A 10,000-nucleotide genomic window follows, 5' to 3' on the forward strand; every position below is an offset into this window, starting at 1 on the left:
CCCCCACTAAGCAATATTTGATTTCCATTCGGCAAAATGGAATTTATTTTCACCTGAATTAAACCAATTTTTTTAAGACGAGGAAAGGAAAATTAAATAAATTGTTTAAATGTTAATATTATTGTAAGTCAATATGTTCGTAATGGGTTATGGAGCGGATTGGCAAAAGTGTAGCGAGACCGTGAGAATCGGAAGGCGTCACAAGATAAAAACCTAATGAACGGCTTATAACATAACAGTATAACACCCATACTTATAACGCATAATATGATTGATTAAGTAAATAATATTTACAGTAGATAATCGATATACCGTCTATTTCTGTCATCCGTCATCGCATTTAAGCAATGCGAAGCATAGTGTTTTAAAATCGAAAAAAGCTGGAATAAAGTCTATTAAAAAAAAAATGTTTTTTAATTAAAATTATTGCAAATTTTAATAATATACAAAATTCAAATTTTTGAATCTAATAACCTAGGTACCTACAATCTATATCTTATCGAATAATTTCTTAATATTTTAGTATTAAGGTATATTTATTATAGAATTTATAGTTTTGTTTTCATCTACCTACCTAATAATTTATCAAAATAATATTTGAGGTACATAAATATGATACAAAAATACAAAATCATATATTTTTTAAAGATCTAACAGTGTAATTAAATAAACCTAGATATTATACGTTATATCTACTTTATTCTTCAGGTATAATAGGAGTATTTAACTAATAGTTATCCTATATTGTTTGATAACCATAACAAAAGCAGTAATAATATTATAACACGCGTTGTATTAAAGGAGTACACATGCACACAACACAAAAAAACGTCTTCAAATTATTATTAAATGTTAAATCATTGTATTCAGAACTACAATAAAATATTTTGTCAAAATCGAATATAAAAAAAATAATATTTTAGGAAATATTGGGAAGAATCACGTGACGTCACGGGCCAACCTCGGCATAATCGCCTATCTTACGCGTGTAAAAGTTGCTCACTTTACACAATGATTTACCAATCTAAAAATTTTATTTTTTATGTTTGATAATTGATGTATATGTAGAAATATATAATTTTTGGTGCTAAAACGATAGAAGTATCAGAATTTAAATGTAACGTTTACATATTAGTATATATAGGTATTACCAAAAAACTAACCACTTTTGAAAAATTCTGGTTCCACAAACGTTTTCAGCACATAAAAATTAAAAAACACATTACATACCTACAGTGTAGTATAGGTCCTACACACAACAAAAATCAGAAAATATACTTCAAAGGTAGGTAAATTATATTATTCTGTTAAGAGATGAAGAGAGTAACGTTTAAACGTATAATATTATTAAAGAATTACCGCGAGCCCTGCGCCAAAGGTGGGCATTACCTTGTTAAAAAGTTAAAGTTAAATTACAAACTTAATTTTTTTTAACTTTTTAACTTAACTAGTCAATTATTTTTGATTTTAACTTATTAACTTATTCAGTTAAAATTGTTATTGTTGTAACTTAACTTTTTATAGTTAATTATCATTGTCGTGCAGTTAAGTTAATTTTATTTTTGAGTCATGCGTAGCCAGCGTAGGTAATCAACTAGACAATACTGATTCGTCAACTCTATTTCGATTTTGGTCATTTATTTTCGAATTATATATTATAATAATCTAATTTTGGGGAATTGTAGTATAAATTAAGAGGACGTCGCCGTCGTACCCACATGAATAATATGCACAAGAATAATGACACAACTCAAAAAACATGAATTTTTAGTTAGTATCAAAAATCAATTCTTTGGAATGTATACTTTCATATAGAATAATGATACAAGTCAAAATAATTTAAATGTCCACTAGATCGCAGTAGTGTCACTTTTCCATTATCACATATTTGGTATACCGTTTTGTTCAAAAGTGACATCTTATCAGTTATGATCCGGTACTCGTCGATAACACATAAATAATATTGTCAATAGTGACGTTTTTTCTGTTGTGTCGTTTTTCATTATAAAAGTAAGTTTATTTTTATACTGTTTATGAATTATTTTTAGTTGTAACGATTTTCTTCATATTTTTTTATAAATTTCTAAGCTACCTAAGTATAAGATAATTTATAATTTTATAGTATGTAACATTGTTCTTTACTTATTTATAATATTTATAGGATGATGAATACAAAGGCTAGTCGAAATAAACTTATACTAAAATTAGCTAGAAAAAAATCTACAATTATTAATCCAAGCTGTTCAACACAGGGACAAAGTACTTGGGAATTGATACATGCTGAAAATGGTAAACAACTTATTAATCTATTATGATTCAAAAATTATTTTTAATTATTTTTAATTTATTATAGAGTTGTCATATTATTCTGAGACACAAATTGATCTAACGAGGAAAAAAAATAGTCTTAAGCTGGCTAGAAAATCAAAGTCAAATTTTAGATAAAGAGCCTACTTTAGTCAATAACATATTTGATAGTTCACAATGTGCACTAAAGTCTGCAAAATATGATTATGAACAAGGTAATAATAGTTAATTATAATAATTTTTTGAAATTTGAAAGTAGGGTTGCTATTATAATTTTATTTTTATTTTAGATAAAGACCCAACTCTTGTAAATAATATAGTTGATAGTTCACAATGTGCACCAGAATATGTAGATGATTCTGAACAAGGTACCTAATAATAGTTTATTATAATAATTTTATGAAATTTGAAAGTAGGGTTGCTATTATAATCTTACTTTTATTTTAGATAAAGACCCAACTCTTGTCAATATAGTTGATAGTTCACAATGTGCACCAGAGTATATAGATGATTCTGAAGAAGGTAATAATAGTTTATTATAATAATTTTATGAAATTTGAAAGTAGGGTTGCTATTATAAACTTATTTTTATTTTAGATAAAGACCCAACTCTTGTCAATAATATAGTTGATAGTTCACAATGTGCACCAGAGTATATAGATGGTTCTGAACAAAGTAAATAATAGTTTTTAACATAATATAGTATTAATTTACTGTAATAATTCTTTTGTTTTAATTTTAATTAAAGAGTCATCTTCAGTAAATAAAGATAATAGTTCACAAAGTTCATCATACTTGTTTGATGATTCTGATAAGGATCCGGATTTTAATAGTTCATTGACAAGCAAAAATTCAAGTGATAATTCTTCAAGCCAATCAACACACCAAAACATTGAGGATAATGTTCAAAATGCACCAGTTACAACTAAAGGTAAGAAGAGATTAGCTAATCCAACCATATGGAAAAAAGCAATTGCCAAACGTCTCAGAAACACTGGTCAAGAATACAATTCATGCTCTAGTAGTAATATTGTGATACCTGCGAAAAAAATAGGACCACCATGTAATAATAAATGTAAGCTACAGTGTTCAACAAAAATTAGTGAAGATCAAAGGTTAAAATTGTTTACTGATTATTGGGCATTAGGTGACTTACAAAGACAGCGTGAATTTCTATTAAGATCAATGGATACTATTGTTCCTAAATACAGATATGTGAGAGAGGGGAGCAAACGAGGAAATAATCACGCATTTTATTTTACTATTATAAATAATAAAATTAGAGTATGTAAACAATTTTTTAAATCGACATTAAACATATCAGACCGTCCAATCAGAACAGTGAGCAGTAAAACTGCTGGAGGAATACTTTCAGTTGACTTTCGTGGTAAGCATGGGCATCATTTCCACTTAGATGAAAATATTAAAAAATCAGTAAAGGAACACATAGAAACCATACCTCGAATTGAAAGTCACTATTGTCGCCAAGTTTCTACTAGGGAATTTATTGATGGTGCAAAGACTGTGGCCCAACTACACAGAGACTATGTATGTGATTGTAAAAAAAAGAATATGCCTTTCGCAAATTATCTGATGTATAGTAAAATTTTTAATACTGAGTATAATATTTCATTTTTTTGTCCAAAAAAAGATCAATGTGAAGATTGTGTTGCTTTTACCAACAGTGATGAAAATGAGAGAGAAATTTTAAAAGAAAAATATGAAAGTCACATTATGGAGAAAGATCTTTCAAGGCAAGAAAAAGAAAAAGATAAAAATAATTTAGAAAACAGTTTATTTGTAGCAGTGTATGACTTACAAGCTGTACTTTCATGTCCTAGAGGAGAAGCTTCTGGATTTTATTACTTGTCTAAATTATCTGTTTATAATTTTACCATTTGTAATTTAAAAGATACCAAAGATGTAAAATGTTATGTTTGGTATGAAGGAGAGGGACAAAGAGGAGTCAATGAAATTGGTACCTGTGTTTTCAAGTATCTACAAGAATTGGAACCAAAAGCTACTGCTGTGGGTAAATCTATTGATGTAGTATTTTATTCAGACAATTGCTGTGGCCAACAGAAAAATCAATTCATGATAGCAATGTATCGTTATGCAATTAAAAAATTAGGATTTATTAATAGCATTACTCATAAATTTTTAATCAAAGGACATACCCAGAATGAAGGAGATTCCATTCATTCAGTAATTGAAAAAAATGTCAGTCGTACTTTGAAAGGAGGTCCAATATATACCCCAGATCAATATTTCACTCTAATTCGAACATCAAAAAAAACTGGACAGCCTTATCAGGTCATTGAGCTAACTCACGAAGACTTCTTTGACATAAAAAGTTTGGAAGCAAACCTAGCTTTTGGAAATCAAAGTGTTAAAATTGGAGAATTACGCATAGTTAAATTAGAAAAGCTGTATCCTAACAAAATGTTTTACAAAACTTCCTTTAGTGAAGATGATTTTTCAGAAATTGAAACTAAAAGAATAACAAGAAGAAGTAATGAAAATAATGAAGTTGGCCAGTTATTTTCATTGTATGATTCCAAGTTACCAATAAATGAAAAAAAGAAAAAAGGATTACTTACTCTATTTGAAAAAAATATAATTCCTAGATACTATTCTACTTTTTATAATAATCTATAGATAAACATTGTGATATTATTATTACTAAATTATATTTACCAAGATACAAATTATGTTAATATTAAGTATAAGTAGATAATCAAAAGGCTGATAATTAATATTTTATTTCGTTTTTATATTATTAACTAGGTATAGTCAAAAGGCTGATATAAATATTACATTTTATTTCATTTTTATACTTTTAACTATAATCAAAAGGATGATAATTAATATTTTATTTTGTTTTTATATTATTAACTATAGTCAAAAGGCTGATAGTTAATATTACATTTTATTTCATTTTTATACTTTTAACTATAATCAAAAGGATGATAATTAATATTTTATTTCGTTTTTATATTATTAACTATAGTCAAAAGGCTGATAGTTAATATTACATTTTATTTAATTTTTATACTTTTAACTATAATCAAAAGGCTGATAATTAATATTTTATTTTGTTTTTATATTATTAACTATAACAGATAGTTACTACATTTTTTATTTTTTTGTTATTCATCATTACCTAAGTATAAATAAATAAAAATAAAGTTTCATATTATAAAATAGGTACTTTTGAAATTTATTTTTCTATTTTCCTTACCAAATAATGTTGTATATATTTTCACGAAAAGTGGCATAAGTAAAAATATTTTTTTTATTTTTATGATTTTTAAATATGATAACTATAAATAAAACAGAAACAAAACAAAAGTTTAATTGTATGTACAACATTAAAACAGTTTCTCAAAAATCCATACATTTTTTCCTAAAAATTAGACGAATAAATTAAAAAACAGTTTTTTCAAATTTTCTAACTGCTCTCCTGAAAAAATCATGTGTTTGTGTTGTGTCACTATTCTTGTGCATAGGCGAATTGTGTTGTCTCCGTCTTACACACGTACGACATAGAAAATTTTTGTTCGCTAGTTTCAATAGGGTGCTTTCATTTTTGATTTTAGAGTGAATTGGCCTATTTTCAAACTTTTAGGTAACAACATTATCTGTGTAATTTTTATAATAGAGACTAATACTTAAATGGTGAAAATAAAATTTTAAAATAGCCAAAACCAAAAAATAAAACTTAGGAGATGTCTGGTTGTTGCATCGTAATATAATTTACAAGATTATATTTTGATAAATATGTAATATTTTTATTATTATAAAATTTTTCTACTAGGTATATACTACTAGAGTACCTAACTTAATTTAATATATTTTAGAATGTGTATGTGTTCCCAAATAAATAAATAAAACTTTTTATCAGTGTAATTTTTTATGATAATACATAATATTTTTAAACAGAATTTCATTTAACAAAATATTGAAATAAAATAACTTATGACTTTATATAACAAACAATGAGCAGTAAAATATGGTAAGCTCCACATCCACATATTACAAACAAGTTCATATACTTAAAAACAAAATATAAATGAAAGTAAAGTCTTTTAAAACATAATAATACATAATACATTTTTAAATAAAATTTAATTAAACAAAATATTTAAATAAAATAACTTATGACTTTATGTAACAAACAATGAGCAATAAAATATGGTAAGTTCCACGTCCACATAGTACAAACAAGTTCATATGAAAACAAAATATATATGAAAGTAAAATCTTTTAAAACATAATAATACATAATACATTTTGAAATAAAATTTGATTAAACAAAATATTGAGATAAAATATGGTAAGTTCCACATCAACATATTACAAACAAGTGCATATACTTAAAAACAAAATATATATGAAAGTAAAATCTTTTAAAATATAATAATACATAATACATTTTTAAATAAAATTTATTTAAACAAAATATTGAAATAAAATAACTTATGACTTTATGTAACAAACAATGAGCAATAAAATATGGTAAGTTCCACGTCCACATATTACAAACAAGTTCATATGAAAACAAAATATATATGAAAGTAAAATCTTTTAAAACATAATAATACATAATAAATTTTGAAATAAAATTTGATTAAACAAAATATTGAGATAAAATATGGTAAGTTCCACATCAACATATTACAAACAAGTGCATATACTTAAAAACAAAATATATATGAAAGTAAAATCTTTTAAAATATAATAATACATTATTTTTAAATAAAATCTCAGTTTTAAACTTAATAACTATAGTAAAAAGTTATATAAAAAATACTTCTTTTTATAAATATAACAAAATATTGAAAAAAAAACAAATGAAAGTCAAATCTTTAAAAACATAATAATACATTATTTTTAAATAAAATTTTAGTATTAAACTTAATATTCTTATTTTAATCAGTCTTCATTACAGTCTTCATCAATTAATGCTTCAGTATGTTCATCTTCACCTGATCTGAGATTTGAATAATACCATAAATATTCAGAAGGAACATACTTAGATGCAAGATCTCTCACATCTTTCAGTTTAGCTTCTTTAATACTCAATGGCCCATTGTATAATAAAGAATCATTTGTTGGTAGGCTCAATGTAGTTTTAGGTTTTTGAAGTATAAAATGGTCTTTGGCAGTAGAATGTACAGATACACTTGAACATAACCCATGTTGTGTGTATTCTATAAAACGGTAAGATAGAATAGAAAAACTTATTTTGCTCCTATTATTGACAGTTTTTTTAAACAAAGCTTTGGTATGTTGGGAGTAATTCAATATCATATTTTGTTTAACATCAATTACTTTAAATTTTTTACACGTATCTTGAACTAGTTTTTTATAAGTTGACGGTAAATAAACACACTCAAGTTTTCTTCGTCGTTTTTCTATTATACCAAAAGCCCGATCGCATGGCAAAAAACTATGACCCGGCTCTGGGTATCTGTGAATTATTTTTGTTATCCCGTAAATTTTGTTAGTCGTTATTGTATATAAAAATTGTGTTAACGCAAAATTTTTATTTTGGGCACTACAGTTATCCGAAAAAAGATATACTGTTTTTACAGATCGATCCATAATGTTAGAAAAGTAATGATTTAAGAAGCTTATAACTTCATTTTGACCTTTATGGGCTGTAGCCTCGTCTTACATAAAAAAATAAGATTTTCCACTTCTTCCGGAATGTATACAGAAGTTGTAAACCCAAAGTTGCCTTTTGTAAAATACGTCCCCACAAGGTATGTGTGGTAACGGCATATTCTGTTGGAAATCAAACGATACGACGTCTATCTCACTATTTTCTAACTTAGCTTCCTCAGATTTTTGTCTTAAATCAACATAAAAAACTTCCGCTTTAGAAACGTGAAGTTGTTTTTCAGTTTCTAATTTTTTTTTTTAATTCGTTATCTTTTTCAGCCGCTATTAAATTTTGAAGTCTATCACACGTCTGACATGTATCAACACGCGGATAACCAAATGATAACTTATAATTTGTTGAAAAATATTTACGATAAAAATCATACGAAACTATTGGTTTGATATTGTTATTTTCCTGCATTTGATTCCATTTGTCATTTTCGTATTTAATCAAATACAACTCATACATTTTCATCATATTAAGGTCTGGAGATAAATATCGCATTGAATCATTTTTTATTCGACTATAGTGTGATTCGCGGGCAGGGAAACTTTCTATATGAGTTTGAATTTGAAATACTATCTGTTCATTTATTTTATTACCTCTATTTACGTGTTTCCCGCGTTTGTCTAATGGACTTGGTTCATTTTTTTGAAGAGACTTTATAATCCTTTGAACTCTGTTTTTCCCGATTCCCAAAAATGAACAAAATGCTTTCTTACAAACTTTTTTTTCTACTTCTTTAATTCTTATAAAATATATACAACTACATGATTTAGGTTTTCTGTTATCAGTAATACTTGGTCTACGCCTAGCTACGCTATTTAATTTAATTAAACCCGCAATATATGTATCCTGCTTCTCTTTATTGGCAATTGTATTAAACATATTTATAATTATATTCTTTTCTACATCACTTACTTTAATAAAACATTTGTTTTTACATTTGCAATCTGGTCCGATTTTCCTCGATAAAACTAACTTACCACGCAAACTGATATGTTCTTCTCCAGACGCCTTTGCATTCTTACATTTATTGCGTTTCCAATTTTCAGGATTTTTAGTTTTTTTTTTACCTTTAATAAGCTGTACGTCGTCCTCTTCATCCGAAGCTTCTATTACACGAACTTCGTCATCATATTCCACATTAAAAGTCGTATTATTCGGCTTTTTTTTATTTTCTATACTACCACATAATGTTTCGTATTCGGAAATATTTTCAAAGTCCGAAACTTCAATCGGTGAATTTGGATTCCCATAATCCGGATCATTGATTGAATCGTCAAAACTTAAATCACTTATACCACTAATATCACTCATTATTAAATAATATATTTAGAAAAAATTAATTATAAAAACTTAAAAAAATTTGAATTTATCATCAGAAATATTAGTTATTACTTTATTTATTACTGATAAACATTATCAAAGAATAATGCCGCGAAAAGCAATAAAATAATGATATCACGAAATCACGTGTATACAATTTACAGTATGACCAACATTTGGTGCAACAACCAGATATATCCGGATATGTCTGGTTGTTGCATCAAATAATAAACCAGACATCTCCATTTGTTTAATATCTTAGTATCTAAGAATCGGACATGTCTGGTTGTTGCACCAATCGACGTGTTTTTTTTTTTTTTTGATAATATTAGCCGAAAAAGTGATTTTGACCAAAATATGGAGATATCTGGTTGTTGCCCCCGGGTCTTCAAATATTGTTCGTTCTCGGCCGCAACAATGACAGTTCAGCATTTTTCGTAGTCGAATCCGATCCAGTGAATTTCAAGGAAGCTGTGGAGTCACCAAATTCAGAAAAATGGATGGAAGCTATGAACAATGAAATGGAATCTCTTGAACAAAACGGAACATGGTCTCTCGTAAAGTTACCTAAGGACAGAACTATTGTAAATTGTGGTTGGGTGTATAAAAATAAATACAATGTTAATGGACATATTGATCGATACGAGGCTAGGCTAGTAGCAAAAGGGTATAGTCAAATATTCGGTATTGATTTTA

Source organism: Acyrthosiphon pisum, chromosome X (genome assembly GCF_005508785.2).
Source record: "Acyrthosiphon pisum isolate AL4f chromosome X, pea_aphid_22Mar2018_4r6ur, whole genome shotgun sequence".
Lineage (NCBI taxonomy): Eukaryota > Metazoa > Arthropoda > Insecta > Hemiptera > Aphididae > Acyrthosiphon > Acyrthosiphon pisum.